At 39.3% G+C, this 13,142-nt stretch overlaps 1 protein-coding gene across 4 annotated transcripts in view; it reads right to left on the bottom strand.

Annotated features, from left to right (window-relative positions):
- The window catches only part of FRMD6 (FERM domain containing 6), an 82,047-nt gene that overhangs the window by 38,980 nt on the left and 29,925 nt on the right, over positions 1–13,142 (bottom strand). The gene's annotated exons all lie outside the window — the stretch shown is intronic.

A 13,142-nucleotide genomic window follows, 5' to 3' on the forward strand; every position in this document is an offset into this window, starting at 1 on the left:
TGTGGCTCTGCTAAGGGAAGCCTGCAAGCTCTAGACCCTTAGTAGTATCCATAGGACTCATTTAACTGATCTCTCTATGATATTCACCATGGTTGGTAAGCCCTCCTTAAAATTTTCTTCTCCCTTAATTTTTATGGTGCTGTTCTCTCCTGATTCTCTAACCTGATAAGGCAAACTTTTCTATTTATTATTTCACCAACCAATTAATACATAGATATAACAAGACTGTGCCTATCAAATCATGTTTGTGTGTAAAAGGACTGTGGGTTTTGGATACCTCCCGTATCTAATTAGTCCTATTAAACATATTAGTTTTATTTTTTAACTTCTTTCAGGTTTTTAATGTAAATAATTGTTCACAAGTAATAAAAATTTTATCTCCAATTTTCAATCACATTTTTTATTTGTTTCATGTCACATTCATTGCACTGATGAGACCTTACAGAATTTTAAAGCAGTAGATATTTCCTACTTTTAATGAGTGTGTCTAGTTTCATATATTGCTAATGGAACAGTATTCAACCAAGATATGTCAAGACTAGTTGTCTCTCAAACCATTAGTATTTATATTATTCCTTTCCAGATATATCTGTAGGATGTGAAAGACAATTTCCAGGAATGTGGAAATGTTTCACTAGGCAGAATATACATAACCATTATAGTTTTCACAGAAAACCTACTGTCAGGACTCACATAAATCAAAGCATAAATGAGAATCTTGGTCTATTTGCTTGGAAAGGTTAAGTGTCTATCTCTTATCAGTAGGAAGGGAGAGAATGTATTCCTTTTTTTTTTTTTGAGACAGAGTCTTACTCTGTTGCCCGGGCTAGAGTGCCATGGCATCAGCCTTGCTCACAGCAACCTCAGACTCCTGGGCTCAGGCAATCCTCCTGCCTCAGCCTCCCGATTAGCTGGGACTACAGGCATGCGCCACCATGCCCAGCTAATTTTTCTATACAAATTTTAAGCTGTCTGTATAATTGCTTTCTATGTTTAGTAGAGACGGGGTCTTGCCCTCACTCAGGCTCGTCTCGAACTCCTGAGCTCAAACAATCTGCCCGCCTCGGCCTCCCAGAGTGCTAGGATTACAGGCTAGAGCCACCATGCCCGGCCTGTATTCTTAAATAGATGGTACACTGAGTAAATGTAATCTTGTAATTCTTTTTAAAGTATAAATAAAACACCAACCACAAGGGAACTACTTAAAACTAAATAAGAACAAATCATAACCTTATATGTAGTATTTTCTTATTAAGAAGGTGACCAAAAGGCCACTTAGGAGTATTCTGCTTTTCTTTTCTTCTTCTTTTTTTTTTTGGAGACAGTCTCACTATGTTGCCCAGGCTGGTCTCAATACTCCTGGACTCAAGTGATCCTCCTACCTCAGCCTCCCGAGTAGCTTGGGACTATAGGCTCACACCACCATGCCTGGCTTGGTTTTCTTAAAAGAATAATAATTGTTCCACATTAGGTTACAGTTAGCACGTCACCTCATGGAGTCATTAGCAGTCAGTGCCACACTTCTCTCCAAAACGGATAAGGTTAACTCGTGTTCTATGACCACAAACTAACTGAACCCCAAAATCCAATCACCCATCTAAAGAAATACATGCTTTTAGTTCAACAGCTCCAAAGCAACAGTTGGAGTGCTGGCTGCATCAGAATCGCCTGGCTGTTTGTAATACATACAGAATCCTGAGCACAGTGACATACCTACTCATGCAGAATCTCCAGGAATAGGGTCAGGTATTTCTGATGTACAGCTATGTTTTGAAACCACCATTTTACTTAACAGAGGGAAGGTAATGAGCAGAGGGTTACATATAATACACTGGGAAAATATCCTGAAGAATCAGGGAGAAGCAACATATATGAATGATATTACATATCACTATAACTTAAAAAAAAGGCCTCGATAGCAAGATGGCGGAGTGGAGGTGACCTCCTGGATTTGTGCTCCCGGAGAGGAAGGCGTGGATCTCCACCTGCCACAACGCTGGAGGATTGCTCCTCCACAGGAAGGGTGGGGTGAACCCATGGAGAATCACCGTGGGACACGGGGAACAGGAAAAAACAGAGGCGAGTGGGAAATCAGACCGAGATAACTTGGAGAGTGCGGGACGGAAAACAGACAGCGGAGTGCCTGACGGCCGTGCCCCCCTCACCGGAGAGTGGGGCGGCCCCACAGCAAAGCGGCTTGATCTCCCCACTGACCCCCACATCCACTTGGTCAGGGATCTGACTGAAATTGGTGCAGAATCACCGCGGGAGACGTGGAGCTCCGAGGACAGGTGACATAGGCGGGCGAGAGCTTGGACTCTGGCGGGTCTCCGGTGCCCTATCTCTTAAAGGGACAGACGCGGACCTGCGCCGAGGCGAGGGGCCGCGAGCGTGAAATATTAAAGCAGGACTTTTTTGCTCTTTTCTCCCCCTACGGCGGCTTTCCGGCCGGGGAGCCGCTGTGGGCCCTGGCGCCTGCCGAGCTCTGAACGCTCTCCCCCGGCGCCTCCGACCGGTGGACGCGCGGTCGCCATCTCGGTTCCCACAGCTAAGCGGAAAGGACCTTGGACTCTGGCGGGTCTCCGGTGCCCTATCTCTTAAAGGGACAGACGCGGACCTGCACCGAGGCGAGGGGCTGCGAGCGTGAAATATTAAAGAGAGATTTTTTTTTTTTAAATTTCTCTCTTTCTTTCTTTCTCTTTTCCTTCTTGTTTTCTCTTTCTTCTCCTTGTTATTCATATTGTTTCTCTCTCTCTCTTTTTTTTTTTCTTTTTTCCTTTCTTTTTCTTTTTTCCTTTCTTTTTCTTTTTTCCTTTCCGGTGTCCCTCCAGCCCAGGAGCTACTGTATACTCCTGAGTGCTCCAGACCCCCAGCTCTGATTCCTATCGGACCCTGAATATTGCCCCCCAGTGCCAGTGATCTGCGGGTGGGCAGCAGCAATTGTGCGGGCCAAGGTCTAATTGCTGCAGAGCCATAGGGTGCCAGGCGGCTCCCCAGGAGGCTCCATCCCCTGATCCATAGACCCTCTCCAGGTCCCCTTCCCAGGTGTGAACACTGAGTGCTTCCCCAGACGCAAGAGTGTGGAGCCCGGACCTTGGGAACACTGGGACAGTGTAGACCCTTGCCCGTGGGAGCTGCAGCAGCTGGGGCACTGAGGGAATGAGGGCACTGCCTCCTCTGCCTAGCCAGTGTCTTTCCTGCAGAAAGAGACAGAAACCACACATCCAGAGGAAGAACCAAAAGTCAGGGGGGGAAAAAAAAAAAAAGAAAAAGAAAAAGAGAGGGAGAAGAGGCTTTCTGCTTGCAAATAGTGTGAATCCTGCCTACTAACTGAAAGTCCACAACACAGTGATTTAACTTGCCAAACTGGTCTTAGGTCAAGCCAACCCTCTGGGGGTGGACCCATCAGAAGCAGTCCCCCAACTGAGATAGAAAAAAACTCTAAACAACACACAACAGTCTCCCCCTATAGACAAAGGAAGCAACATACCTAGACTATTTCACAGCCTAAGAACAGAGTACAAGACGTGCTGTTAACTAGACTAAAGCTGTGAGAAAAGATCTAACGATAGAGCCAGATGGGAAGGGCTCAGCGGAAAAATATGGGGAGCACAAAAAACCATACGGAAACCTCGCCCCCAAAGAGAAATACCAACTCTCCTCCAATTGGCACAAGCCAGTTTCAGAATACCAACATGTTACCAGAAGAATTTCAGTCTTGGGTTATAAATAAGCTGAATGATATACAAGAAAAAATTGATATCCAACGCAAAGAAACCGCAAAAAAAATTCCAGGATTTGGAAGAAAAATTCACTAAAGAAATAGACATATTGAAGAAAAACCAAACTGAACTCCTAGAAATGAGGGATTTATTCAGGGAGCTACAAAACACAGTGGAAAGTCTCAAGAACAGGGTAGATCAAATAGAAGACAGAATCTCAGAGATCGAAGATAACTCTTTCCAATTAAATAAGACAGTCACAGAGATAGAGCAAAGAAATAAGAAAAAAGATCAGAGTCTTCAAGAAATGTGGGATTATGTGAAGAAACCTAACGTGAGAGTTATAGGCATCCCTGAAGGTGAAGAAGATAATAAGCAAGGGCTGGATAAACTATTTGAAGACATAATAGAAGAAAATTTCCCAGGCCTTGCTAAAACTTTAGATATACAGGTTCAAGAAGCTCAAAGAACCCCTGGTAGATTCATAGCAAATAGGAAAACACCACGCCACGTAGTTGTCAGACTGACCAAAATGTCCACTAAAGAGACCCTTCTTCGAGCTGTAAGGAGAAAGAAACAAGTAACATACAAAGGGAGACCCATTAGAATTACGCCAGATTTCTCAACTGAAACTTTACAAGCAAGAAGAAGTTGGGGCCCCATTCTCACTCTTCTGAAACAAAATAATGCCCAGCCTAGAATCTTGTACCCAGCTAAGCTAAGCTTTCTATATGAAGGAGAAATTAAGACATTCTCAGATAAACAAGGACTGAGGGAATTCACCAAGACAAGACCACTCCTCCAAGAAGTACTCAAAAGAGAGTTACACACGGATCATCACAACAAAGACCCACGAATGTAAAACCACCCAAGAACTAAAGATCAAATTCTAGCCACCACAATGGCTCAAGAGAGAAAACATAGCAAAGAATTTCTACCCAATAAGATAAACAGAAATCTGTCCCAATTATCAGTTCTCTCACTAAATGTCAATGGCCTGAATTCCCCACTCAAGAGACACAGACTGGGCCAATGGATAAAAAAACACAAACCAAGTATCTGCTGCCTTCAGGAAACACACTTAACCGGCAAAGGTGCATTTAGACTGAAAATAAAAGGATGGAACTTGATATTTCAAGCAAATGGTAGCCAAAAGAAAGCTGGTGTGGCAGTTTTAATTTCCAATAACTTAGTCTTTAAACCAACAAAAGTAATAAAAGACAAAGACGATTACTACATACTGGTGAAAGGCACAATTCAACAAGAAGACATAACCATACTTAATATATATGCACCCAATCTAGGTGCACCCAGATTCATAAAGCAAATCCTACTCGATCTAAACCAAATGACAGACAACAACACTTTAATAGTTGGAGACTTTAACACCCCACTGACAGCACAGGACAGATCCTCCAAGCAGAAAATAAGCAAAGACATAGTGGACTTAAACAGAATGCTAGAACAAATGGGCCTGACTGACATCTACAGGACATTCTACCCGAGATCCACTGAATATACATTCTTCTCATCGGCTCATGGAACATTCTCTAAGATTGACCATATCCTAGGTCATAAAGCAATTCTTAAAAACATTAAAAAAATAGAAATCATACCCTGCATCTTCTCAGATCACAATGGAATAAAAGTAATAATGAACCCTAACAGGAACTCTCATTCCTACTCAAAGTCATGGAAGCTAAACAACCTTCTTCTGAGTAACAATTTTGTAAAGGAAGAAATTAAGTCAGAAATCAAAACATTCTTTGAATTAAATGACAAAGGTGACACAACTTATCAAAATCTATGGGATGCAGCTAAAGCAGTCCTGAGAGGAAAATTCATTTCCATAAATGCCTATTTCAAAAAGACAGACAACTTACAAATAGACAACTTAATGAATAGACTCAAAGAGCTGGAGAAAGAAGAACAGACTGACCCCAAACCCAGCAGAAGGCGAGAAATTATTAAGATCAAATCAGAATTAAATGAAAAAGACAACAAAAATACTATAAGGGAAATCAATAAAACAAAAAGTTGGTTCTTTGAAAAGATAAATAAAATAGACACACCACTGGCTAGACTAACCAAGAGCAGAAAAGAAAAATCTTTAATAACTTCCATCAGGAACGTGAAAGGAGAAATCACAACCGAAGCCACAGAGATCCATGACATTATCTATGAATATTACAAAAATCTTTATGCACACAAATTGGAAAATGAGGAGGAAATGGACAAATTTTTAGAAACACACAGCCTTCCCAAGCTCAATCAGGAAGAAATAGAATTCCTGAATAGACCAATATCAAGAACTGAAATTGAAACAGCAATAAAAAACCTTCCCAAAAAGAAAAGCCCTGGTCCAGATGGGTTCACACCTGAATTTTACCATACATACAAAGATGAACTGGTGCCCATCCTACATAAACTATTCTTCAATATTGAGAAGGATGGAATTCTCCCCAACACATTCTACCAAGCCAATATAACATTGATACCAAAACCAGGAAAGGATGCAACAAAAAAAGAAAACTACAGACCAATTTCTCTCATGGACGTAGATGCAAAAATTCTCAATAAAATCCTAGCAAATCGTATCCAAGTGCTGATTAAAAAAATAATTCATCACGACCAAGTAGGCTTCATCCCAGAGATGCAGGGGTGGTTCAACATACGAAAATCTATAAATGTAATTAACCACATAAATAGAAGCAAAAATAAAGACCATATGATCCTCTCAATAGATGCAGAAAAAGCATTTGACAAAATTCAACACCCTTTTATGATAAAAACACTTAACAACATAGGCATAAATGGGACCTACCTAAAAATAATACAAGCCATATATGACAAACCCACAGCCAACATCATACTGAACGGGGAAAAATTGAAAGCATTCCCACTCAGAACTGGAACCAGACAAGGCTGCCCACTGTCCCCATTACTTTTCAACATAGTATTGGAAGTCCTTGCGAGAGCTATCAGACAAGAGAGCAGAATCAAAGGTGTCCAAATAGGGACAGAAGAGATCAAACTCTCACTCTTCGCTGATGACATGATGTTGTATCTGGAAAACCCCAAGGACTCAACCAAGAGACTCCTGGAATTAATTAACGAATTCAGTAATGTCTCAGGCTACAAAGTCAATACACACAAATCAGAGGCATTCATATATGCCAATACCATTCAATCGGAGAACCAAATTAAGGACTCAATACCTTTCAAAATAGCAACAAAGAAAATAAAATATCTAGGAATATATTTAACTAAAGAGGTAAAGGACCTCTATAAAGAGAACTATGAAACGCTAAGGAAGGAAATTGCAGAACACGTAAATAAGTGGAAATCCATACCATGCTCATGGATTGGAAGAATTAACATCGTTAAAATGTCTATACTACCCAAAGTAATCTATAGATTCAATGCAATTCCTATTAAATTACCAACATCATTTTTCACAGATTTAGAAAAAATAATTATACACTTTGTATGGAAACAGAGAAGACCCCGTATAGCAAAAGCAATCTTAAGCAATAAAAACAAAATGGGAGGTATTGATTTGCCAGACTTCAAACTATACTACAAAGCTGTGGTTCTTAAAACTGCTTGGTATTGGCACAAGGGCAGGGACACAGACCAGTGGAACAGAACAGAAAACCCAAATATAAAACCATCTTCATATAACCATCTAATCTTTGATAAAATAGACAAAAACATACTCTGGGGACAAGAGTCCCTTTTCAATAAATGGTGCTGGGAAAACTGGATAGCCACATGTAGAAGACTGAAACAGGACCCACAGATTTCACCTCTCACAAAAATCAAATCACGGTGGATAACAGATTTAAACCTTAAATGGGAAACGATTAGAATTCTAGAAGAAAATGTAGGAAAGACTCTCACAGACATTGGTCTAGGCAAAGAATTTATGAAGAAAACCCCTAAGGCAATCGCAGCAACAACAAAAATAAACGAATGGGACCTGATTAAATTAAAAAGCTTCTGCACAGCCAAAGAAACAGTCACGAAAATAAACAGACAGCCTACAGAATGGGAAAAAATTTTCGCATACTACACATCAGATAAAAGACTGATAACAAGAATCTATTTAGAACTCAGGAAAATCAGCAAGAAAAAATCAAACAATCCTATCAAAAAATGGGCAAAGGACATGAATAGAAAATTTTCAAAAGAAGACATAAGAATGGCCAAAAAACGTATCAAAAAATGCTCAACATCCCTAATCATCAGGGAAATGCAAATCAAAACCACAATGAGATACCACTTAACTCCGGTGAGAATGGCCTTTATCAAAAAATCCCAAAACAACACATGTTGGCGTGGATGCGGAGAGACAGGAACACTCATACACTGCTGGTGGGAATGCAAACTAGTGCAACCCCTATGGAAAGCAATATGGAGATACCTTAAACAGATTCAAGTAGACCTACCATTTGATCCAGCAATCCCATTACTGGGCATATACCCAGAAGAACAAAAGTCATTCTTTAACAAAGACACCTGTACCCGAATGTTTATAGCAGCACAATTCACAATCGCAAAGATGTGGAAACAACCCAAGTGCCCATCAATCCACGAATGGATTAGTAAACTGTGGTATATGTATACCATGGAGTACTACTCAGCTATAAGAAATAACGATGATACGACATCTCTTTGGTTCTCCTGGAGAGAGCTGGAACCCATTATACTAAGTGAAGTATCCAAAGAATGGAAAAACAAGCATCACATGTACTCACCAGAAAACTGGTTTCCCTGATCATCACCTAAATGTACATCGGGGAAGGATACCAATTGGATATCAGACTGGGATGCGGGGTGGGGGGAGGGGATGGGTGTATGCCTACATGACGAGTGCGTTGAGCACCCTCTGGGGAATGGTCATGCTTGAAGGTGCAGACCCGGGGAGGTGGGGGGGGGGAGGGGATGGAGGTATGACTACATGATGAGTGCCAGGCGCACTGTCTGGAGAATGAGAACGGACGCGCTTGGGACTCTGACTCGGGGGGATGGGCAGGACATGGACAATGTATATGACCTAAACTTATGTACCCCCATGATGAGCTGAAATAAAAAAAAAAAAAAAAAAAGGCCTCAAGATTGTCAAAGGTATAAATTCCTAAAACAGGTCAAATTTGTGTACTCAGAACATTTTCCTGAAAAATGTTGCTTGGTGATCTAGGGATAAATAAGTTTGCAAAGTACCACACCCTATATATGCCTGCTCTTAGAAATTTAGAAAGTATTAAAGGTTCTGAGAAATTCTGCAGGCAACTTCTTAAATTTAATGTAGTATTTCTCAAACTCACTTAAACACAGAAGGCTTCCCCCCCCGCCCCAAGGCATACCTACTATTAAGGTCCTATAGAACATATGATATTCTTAAGCAGACCATTTAGATATACAGTTCTAAATAGTTACCTCGTCAAATATTAATATTTCATAGCAAAATTTTTCTATATGTATTAGTATATTCTAACACTTGGGCCTCCTTTTTGCTATATAAAATCTGTTCAATAAGAAATTATAAGCTTTGATTAAATGAATCTTATTTAAATTCAAACCCTTAAAAACTAATAATACTAATCCTAGCATAATTCTTATTTAAATCTGCATTTCAAATTGAGTTAGTCCTGTAATTTTGCATATCTAATTAAACCAATTAAAGCAGAGTATTCCTACTGACCTACTTTCTAGAATTTAAAAAACAAACTAGGAAAAAAATTTATCTTCTGAGGTTTGGGATGTTTCTAGAGCTTCATTAAAATAACTTGAAAATTTCATTTGGGTACAATTTTTATTGATTTTATGGTGAAAATACTTCTTTTGCAGCACAAAAGAAGACTGGAAGAGGATTATTGAAGCAAATTTAATAAAAACAGAGTATGTAAGAAGCAGTGCAGCTTTACTGTTGCTTTTTCTGCTGTGAGGATGGCAAACTAGAAGAGCCTGTAAACAGAGAGAAGATTAAGTTTTTACTTTATCCAGTACAACATTAAAGCTGATTAAAAGGTTCCACTGAAGTAGCAAAATAACCACATCTCTAATATGCAACAGTATAAAATTTAATCTTAAACTGGGCAGTCCTGGGGAAAAGAATTAGACTAAATTTATATCAATTTGAATTGTAGAAATCAGCCTCACAGCCACTAGCTACTTATCCTGTGTCCTAAGCTAAATTCTAACTCAGTCCCAAGAGGACATACTTCCTAGTCTGGGGCAACCCTTTTCTGTCCAATGACCTTAGGATAGATTATTTATGAAGGACAAACTATGTTGTGATAACTTATTTTTCAGACAACAAAAACCAGCTTTAACAGTGATCAAACTCTGCCCTGCCATCATTATTAATAGCCAAGACACAAACATAACATGTTAAGCTATACAATTCCCTCACTTGAATTTTAGGCCCATATTAATATAGATCCCTTATTTCCCGGTAAGCCCCACTGGTGACAAAGTTACTTAGTTTCTTCTAAGTATCAGGAAGCCACTACCCATGGACATTCAGCACCGATTTCCATTTTTTAGAAATTGTGGAAAATAAGCTTTAAGACTGGGTCACCACTGCATAAAAGTATGGACTTTAATTGTAATGTATCAATAGTAGTTCATTAGTTGTGACAAATGTACCATAATTATGTAAGATATTAGCAACAGGGGAAACTGGGTACATGTCAGGTACACAGGAACTCTCTGTACTATCTTTACAACTTTTCTATAAATCTAAAACTTCTAAAACAAAAGAGTTTATTTTAAAAAAAAAGTAGGTCACCAGAAATTTCCTACTCATGTAATACAGTATCATATTTAATGGAGGCAAAGGAGGATTCTCAATTCTAGGATTTCTTCCTAAAAAAGTAAAAAGATGGTAACTTGGCAAGATTACTATAAGGCAAATATGATTACGTAGGTATTGTCAACCATCAATACAGTTATCTTTATTGCCTAACAAAAACAAGCCAAAAAATCATTCTGAAAACTGGATTGCAGAGAGCCCTATCTTCTAATCATTACACATTTGTAAAGCTCACATTATGCACACAGTACTGTAATACTTATTTGCTGAAAAGCAGAATACAAAAGCAATACATATTCTCCCTGCACCCATAAGTTCACCATCTGGTTAAGGACACATCACTGCCAAAAAGCTTAAGGTGATCGTATTATCTCTGATTCCTAAGAGCACACATACTCTGATGGACAACTCCCATGTCAACCTCAGGGGATGATAAAATGGGCAATAGCATTAAGTATGTAAATACTGTGCTACAAATATTGTGGCTAAGATCACTTTGAAATAAAACAGTATATGATCTTTAATGTATTTTATCCTATTCTAAAAGTGGTATCAAAATGCCTTTGGTAAAATGAGTTGTGTTTCTTTCTCTTCATTTATTTGTTCACTCATTCAACATATAGGCATTAAACACCTACTATGTGCCAAGTGTTAAGTGCTGGGTATACAGCACTGAACAAATATCCTGCTCTAATGGAGACAGACAATAAACATATAATGTATGTAGTCAGTGACATGTACTATGAAGAAAAGTTAAGTGCAGAGTAGGTGAGAGAGTTGATAGAAATAAGGTGGTGGTCTGGATGCTACTTTATATAGGGTGATCAGGGGAAGCATCTCTGATGAGTCAATATTTGGGCAAACATCTAAATGAAGAGGGAGATGTCATTTCCTTCCTTCCTTCCATCCATCCATCCCAGGAATGAGTTTTCCAGGCAAAGCGAACAGTAAATGCCAAGACTCACTTATTGTTCAGAAAATGCAAAATAATAGTACTAACAATAGCTAACATTTGTTACATACTTACTATGTGCCAGGCACTGTTGTTAAGTACTCATAATGTATTAAAGAAAACCACAAACTTTTTGCCATGCTTCCCACAGAGAGATGGGATCTCTCTGTCCCATCCCCTTGAATCTGGGCTTGGGAGCCAGGCATGGTGGTACACACCTATAGTTCCAGCTACTAGGGATGCTGAGGTGGGAGGATCGCTTGATGCCAAGAACTCAAGAGCCTGGGCAATCTAGCAAGACCTGTCTCTGAAAAGTTAAAAAAAAAAAAATTTTTAAATCTGGGCTGGCCCTGTGACTAACTCATGCTCAGTAAGAAGTTTTGCCTCATGGATCATCAACTTGGACTATCGCTACACTAACAGGTTCAGCAGTTTATAATTGTTACTTTTCTTGTCTGTCTCTTCTACTCAGATCTTCTTAGAGCAAGGTCACTAGCTATAATTTATATTTTAAATCTCCAAAGCCAGGCACATAGTATAGATGCTCATTAAATGTTAGTTGTTTGGCTTAGTATACACGTGTCCAGTGTGCAGTAATCTTCACATTGACAATGAAGAATCCAGCAGGGTTTTGTAACCTTGGCACTACAGACGTTTTGGGCCAAATATGCTTTATAGTGGGGGGCTGTCCTGTGCATTGTAGGATGTTCAGCAGCATCCTTGGCCTCTATCCACTAGATGCCAGGAGCCCCTCTCCTACCATTGTGACAACCCAAAATGTCTGTAGACATTGCCAAATGCCCCCTGGAGGCAAATTACCCACAGTTGAAAACCAACGCTCTATAGGCTTCCAGAGACATCATGGACTACTTTTTACCACCCAGCTGCTTTTTTATCTAAGTAATAACACAATTATTACAAAATACATATTTTCCAACTAAACGTCAAGAATTGAGTTTCAAACTTAGAAATCTTAGCTTGAACTTTAAAGTCAAAATTCTCCACCTCTTGAATGTGTATGGCCTCTGGCTTTGGAATAGCTTTAAAGTTTAACTTTGAAATTTAAATATTTAGTGTATTGCCAGACTTTTCACACAAGTACGCCTCCATTATTACTAGGTACTTATTCTTGGAGAGTTCTATATTTTGGTATTAGTACCTGGAAATACAAAAACTGACCTGGAAACAACTGATATCTGATTTTTAATTTGTCTGTTTACTCTGTATCATGAGGATTTTTTTTTTAAAGGATTTTTTTTAAAAGGGTCATTGCTTGTAAAAAGCTATTTAGGAATCACCTCACTTAATTTGAGAAGAAAACTGAACATTCCCTGCTTCATGTCCTGTTTTACAGTTTCTGTTTTACCTAAAAAGAGAGTAATTGCATTTATCAATCAATCATCTGGAGCCAAATGCTCTGTAAAGAACATCAGATTATTTGTTACTCTCTCTTTCCCACATTCCAACCATTGCTCTGGTGGATAAATGAGGTACTGTGAAAAGGCTATGATCATTTTTGATATGGTGGAGCCTCAGATGTTTAGACACAATATGGATAGAATACTGAATAGGAAGATGGACTTCACCACCCCAGTCTGTGGATCCTAATCTGGATTCCACAATACTAGCTGTATGACCTCGGGCAAGT

Source organism: Lemur catta, chromosome 1 (genome assembly GCF_020740605.2).
Source record: "Lemur catta isolate mLemCat1 chromosome 1, mLemCat1.pri, whole genome shotgun sequence".
In the NCBI taxonomy this organism is placed as follows: domain Eukaryota; kingdom Metazoa; phylum Chordata; class Mammalia; order Primates; family Lemuridae; genus Lemur; species Lemur catta.